At 40.9% G+C, this 6,356-nt stretch overlaps 1 long non-coding RNA gene across 1 annotated transcript; it reads left to right on the top strand.

The window, feature by feature from the left end:
* Positions 1-1,749: 1,749 nt before the first annotated feature.
* Positions 1,750-3,356, top strand: LOC112486609 (uncharacterized). Its single transcript, XR_003049119.1, has 3 exons — positions 1,750-1,904; positions 2,909-3,000; positions 3,108-3,356. It is a non-coding gene; the product is annotated as an uncharacterized LOC112486609 (long non-coding RNA).
* Positions 3,357-6,356: the final 3,000 nt, after the last annotated feature.

The following is a 6,356-nucleotide window of genomic DNA, read 5'->3' as shown; positions in this document are numbered from 1 at the left end:
GTTTACAGCTCACACACGTGACCATGTTGATGAAGTCAATGTAGCTGCAGCGATTGGAGTGTTCGTTACAGTCGCAGTCTGAAGGAAAGAGGGGAGGAGTGATAATTGTGTTTGTGAATATATGATACACATTCTTTCAATGCTAGGTTAAGCTAATCTTGCTACATGACTTGGACAGACATGTAGCAGTCAAGTTACACATTGACAAAATGTGGAAAACCAGGTTGGAGAAAGTCTCCGGACCATAATTCGTTTGTGGAAAAAAGTAGGGATGACGTCCAATTGTAGTGTCACATGGAATCATTGGTATCGTCTAGAGGGGTGGGGGGCAGGGGTCAAGGGTGAGGGACGAGTGCAGGCAGTCTTACCCAGGAAATTGACATAGGCGATTTTGGAGAGTTGACTGAACTTTGGTCTTCCTGGAATCAGAATCTTCTGGACTGCTTAAGATCAGACAAAACGTTGTTGTGACCGTGGCAGTGCACATCATCTGTTGATGCTGCACCTACAAAAGCTACACCTAACTCTAGAGTCAAGAAAAACTGAACGACATACGCTAGCTCATTGGCTACGGGAATATTTCTTAGCTACAGGGATGCTATGGTGGCTAACCTATTTTGTTGTGGTGTACCTTTTTTCTCATAGTCCGCATTCTTCTTCTTTTATTCTTTTCTTTTATCCTCTTTTTCCTCCCTTGATTCCTCTTTGACTTCCTTCCTCTCTGAAGCTTTGGTTTTTGACAAAGGGGGGACAAAAATATGGTAAAAGAATTTCCTGATTCTCTTATGAGCTAAAAGGGCTTACAGTAGCAGCTGCACACATTGTACATCCATCCATCCATCCATTTTCATCCGCTTATCCGTTACCAGGTCGCGGGGGCAGCAGTCGCCACCCAAATCACACTGCACCGTACCAAGCCCCCTAAACCTTCCTGCGGGAGGTGAGTCCACTGGAAGGTAACAACCACCCTAACCGGGATTCGAACTTTCCCAGGAGGTGAACCCTGGGGTTCCACACCAATGACCAACTCTTCTGATGGGACTACCAGCATCTGAAGTCCTGCCACTTAACACTTCCTCCTTCTGTGTTTCTGAAGGTGACAAACCCACTCTTGAATCTTCTATTTCGGAAGTAGACACTGGCCCAGATTCTTGATTTGTCGTGGGAGAGTTTGTCTCTTTTGATTTCTCTTCACCATTTTCTCCAATTTCTTGACCTGCTAAACGGTAACACCACGAATTTACACAAACATATGAAAAAAGCTCACCCTACAGAGAGCAACGAGCTGCAAGCAAAGAAGTTGAGGGAGGAGGGGGGGGATCCCCAAGCCAGAACACCCCCGCGGACACAGAGACAATGTACTCTGGCAGATGCTTTTCAGCCAAAAAATCAACAATACCCAGGTCAGGGTTATAAACAAACAAACTTCGCAAAAGTTTTGGTTGTCTGCTTCGCACCAGCTTTTTACGGGTAATTTTAGTACGCAGCAATAATTAAACAAGTTCTCGATGTAACAGAATTGGCATCAAACCATTTTTTTTCCTAATTAGTCAATTAAATTGAAGAATAGCTGCAGCCCTAGTTTTATTGGAACCCAAAAATATAGCTACCCATATAAAGATAGGCTCTATACCTCAAACCTGAAATATGAATATTACTGACTATAATAACTCTTTAGTGTTAACTGTTGAAGGAAAAGTAGCATTCCTATTTAGGCTATTTTCAGATTACAGTTACAGACTTAATCATTTTGTCATTTCACCTAGATAATTCACAAAGAGCCAAGGACATCACAAAGAGTATTGCCATGATGATCGTGAAGGACCTACAACCCCTCTCTGTGGTTGAACAGGAGGGTTTCAAGAATTTAATAAAGACACTTGATCCCCGCTACAGGATGCCAAGTAGGAAATTTTTCATGGGAGAAAAAATACCTTCATTGTATGAAGAGTGTTGTTCTAAAGTTAAAAGGTGTCTGGATGCTGCTCACAGCGTTGTACTGACCACTGACATGACTAAGCATCCACTTATTTATAAAGCAAAGACAGTGGCTCGTTACAATTACGGGCTACCACAGAGTTCTACTGCTGCAAAAAAAATTTTAGTGATAGTGGTTTGTGTTGTCATGGGGGTGGATTGGGGTGTAAGAAAATATTGATACACTGAAATATCTTAATGTATTATTTCACAATAGTGTATTGATATTCTACATCACTGTATCTTTTTTTTATAATTAATAGTTAACATGAAAATATTCTTGGTGTTGGTTCATTTCATTTTTGCTTTTATTCCTTTTGTAGTGATTACAAATGTAGCGCCGATGCTCTTATTTACACTTAAACATCAAGAACATATTTACTATTTACATATTATTACTGTAAACAAAAATAGGCCAGGATTCAATGCAAATGCTTTATCATGTTTTTAGGATTAAGATTAAGATTTCCTTTATTGGACCCACAGTGGAGAAATTGACAGTGTTGACAGCAGCAAAGTACAATATGCGGTATAAAGAGTGAAGTCTAGCATAGTGCTTTACAAATAAGATATCAGCTTGCAATTTTGTAGTTTTCCAGTTTACAGGTATAGTTACTTTGAGATATTGCAATTGAGATAATAAATCAATTAATTATAGAAGATAATAATACAGAGAAACAAAGACTGTACATAATGACAGTCAAACAATTTGACATGTTACGATTTTTACCATTATACTTAAATAAACAGGTGAGTGACATTCCACATGAGAATGGACATTTTTGCTATTACACAAGGTAATGCTAGTTATACAGTTATTGCACATATACAGTTTTAGTATGGTGTATTGATGACTACATACCCTGATCACTTCCCTCTGTATCTGTCTCTGGTCTCTCTGTCCTACTGTCACCTCCTTCATCTTGAAAAGGTGATTTCTCACGGCAGCTAGGAGCACACACAGGGAACAAGTGGAGCAAATCCGCTTTCTTCTCGTTCTCCAAACCAGCAGACAGTTGGCAGGTATGTCCATCACTTGATATGGTCACATATGTTTATTATTAAAAAACTATTTCACATGGTGTTTAATGACAACATGAGACACGTGTATCTGTCTTTCTTGCCTGCAGTATGTGGTTTATAGACCTGGCAGGAAGTGAAAGGGCATCAGACACCAAAAAAACAAACAGACACAGTCGCATAGAAGGAGCTGAGATCAACCAAAGTCTCTTAGCAGTAAGCTAAGTAAGTGATATGTTAACACACACAAAGAGCTCAAATACAGAAACAAAGGTCATTGTATTTACCTTTTATTTGTTTAAAGCTCAAAGAATTGTAGGTGCAATGGGTCGAGTGCTGCTTAGGAGCACTCGGTGTTATCAACCAGTCTCAAATTAATAACACAACCAGTCTCATTAAAGTTATCTTTAATTATTATTTTAACCTACTAATATAGCAATAATGTATTACTTTAAGTATTACAAATATACTAAAATCAATAGTATCCAATAACAATTAAATATCTGAAGGATTTTGAGAGTTCTTGGCAAATTGGGTGGCTTCAATGAATAAAGTAACAACACAGACAAATACAGTTTACAAAAATAATCAAATTTATTTATACAACACTGTCAAGTTAATGACGGTGATTGAACTCATAAACAATGATCATTATAACAAAACAAGGCGTGTGTGTAGGGGTGTGTGTGTACTTATGTGCGTGTGTACACGAGCGGTCGTGTACGAGAGAGAAAGAGAGAGAGAGATGTTGCCTCTCAGCTACCAAGCAAGCGACTGAGCCCTTGAGGCGTGTTCACATACGCGACTGCGCAGTGGAAGAAGAACTGCGAGGTAGAAGGAACGGCAACAGGAAACACGTGAGGCGTGTATGCGCTCACGGAGGTGTGAATGGGTGTTGTGTACGCGCACCAAGATGCGCTCAGGTACAATGAAACAGTGCTTGTGATGTTATCAAAGTATATGGGGGAAGGGAGGCGTACCGCGTGGTCTACTCCAGACAAAGGACTTTGTCGGAGTTTTCCTGATCCCAATACTGATAACGTTCCAAGTTAACACTGAAATACTGACGGTGTACAAGAGTATAACACCGAGTCAGGAGGTTAGAAAAGAAGTGCATGCAACAGCCTAGCTATAAAAGCAGCACAGATTTCAGACAACAAAATTCAATATGCGTACTTAAACTGTTCCTCAGTTTAAATAGCACTTAACAATACTACAGGTTAACTAACGTGCCCAAATGCCAGCCTTACTGTAGTGAACGTCTGCTCGTATTGAGAGGGTAGTGGAAAGTCCGCACTTCTTGGGTCCTTGCCAGAGCTGGGGACGTCCGTCTGGTTCCACTGTGTCCAGAGAGTCCTCTTGGTTCCGAAAGTCCGTTTCGGGAGGAAAAGTCTCTGACTGTCGATGTGCCGGTTCACACGAATACCGTTAGAAGGAATCCTGTCGCTTCTAAACTTTTCAATAACTGCTTTGGTCGCAGCGCTACGTTACTTGTGTAACTTAATTACCGGTTAACTCAGTTAAGAAAAAGACGCTACTAGTGCATTTATCACCGTGGGCAATGGTGTCTACAAAAGCGCGTTGGTTCTTAGTCTTCTGAGACGAGCAGGTTTCTCTTATCATCAGGGTCCTACGGAGCGAAAGTCCTGAACAGAGAGAACAAAACCTGGGCTGTACCCCGGTTTTAAGGGTTGCGGAGGTCACTGGGTGTGACGTCAGTGGTCCCTCCCGGAAGCAGTGGGATTTTGGGAATAAGAGTTTTAACTGGGCTGTGGATGTACCTACAAACGGTAGGAGTAGGTTCTGCACCAGCTACGGTTGACTCCTCACCAACACTTGTACTGAGGAAGTAGGTTGTGAAACCACCACTGGTTATGTCAGCTGTAGCAGTGCCCCTGGTGTCTGTTGTAAGGAATGCATCGGGTGAATCGGTAACAGCGAGAGAGATGTCTGTGCTTGTAAACAGTACATCTGTAGACCATGTGTCCACTAAAGCAGTACTGGTACTACCTCTGGTATTAATGAGGTCAGAATTGTAAGTTGTAGCTGCAGGAGAGGCAGAAACTAAAGTCATAGAGAAGGTACTGTCGGTTGCAGTCGCAGTGATGGTGTCAGTAGTTGTAGCAGTAGATGTAGGTATCCAAATATCAATAACAGAAGTCTGGGTCGTGGGTAAGGTACTGTCTGTAGTAGCGATAGTAGCAGCTGTAGTAACAGTCGTCGTGTCAGTCACTCCATCTGATGAGGCAGAGGGTCTGTCGTCAGAGTCACCAGCCGCTGTCAGAGAAGAAGAGTTATGAGCATTTAATAAGGCTACTCTCTACAGAACATAAGGGAAAAGTAGAAATATTTAAACCACTACTGACAGAAGACTTCTACACTACTGGCTGCACTGCTGCTAGAAAAAAAAAGTGATATTATGTTGTTTTTTGTTGCATTATAGGTGAAAAAATAACAGTGACACTATGTTGTTTTGTGCTGCAGGTATCTCATATTTGTTAATACATTTTTACTCTCGTGGTACATGATCCCCGGTTTGATTACTGTGAAGATTGTTGTTTGTGTCTGACCAGAAGTGTGTTAATTGAAACACCAGTTTCAATTAACACACACAAGTGCAAAAACTCATTCAACATCACAGCAGCCTATTGATCGGCCTCTTTTCTGTTTGTTCTAGTGTCGACTCAATTGATATTTCACGTCACAGTTGCATCTTGGGAGATGTTGTAATATTAATAAAGATCTTCACTGAACTAATCGTATTATTGTTATTAATAAGGTAGATTTTCATTCCTGTGAAAACGTGAGTTGCCTGTCGTGTGTGTGTGAGTGTGTGTGTGTGTGCCGTTGTGAGATTACAGACTAACACCCTTGTACACAGATTAACACACACACACACTCGCCATCTGCTGGAGTGTTAACCTGCTCTTAGTCTCGTGACTCTCTCAGATTAGTGGTTGCGGATTTGTGATCAGTGACCAATTACCTCTTTACTGACAGACAAATGTTAGTGTCTTTTAAAAATACAGAAAATACTCAGTAATACAGTAGCACTTGGTGTACGATGCTGTGAAAAAGGACTTCGTTAGACCCTTAAGGTTGTGTCAACATCAGTGGCCAATAAAAATGGTGGGACTGACATGAACAACAGACTGGTGTACTTACTGGCTCCTGTTTCTTCTGCTTCACCTGGAATAACATAGAACACGTACATTGTCAAGTTTCACCTGTTAAGGTAATGGTTTATTGTCCACAAGAATCAACAGATGTTTTTAAAATGCATCATATAGGCTGCACTAAATATAGGCCACATCTATAGTGCTATTTTTGCATAGTTTTATATATACACTGTATATATG

The sequence above is a fragment of the Cynoglossus semilaevis genome, unplaced genomic scaffold (assembly GCF_000523025.1).
Source record: "Cynoglossus semilaevis isolate Cse_v1.0 unplaced genomic scaffold, Cse_v1.0 scaffold4518, whole genome shotgun sequence".
NCBI lineage: Eukaryota > Metazoa > Chordata > Actinopteri > Pleuronectiformes > Cynoglossidae > Cynoglossus > Cynoglossus semilaevis.
Note: the sequence above shows the minus strand (reverse complement) of the source record. Positions and strands in the feature narration are given on the sequence as shown.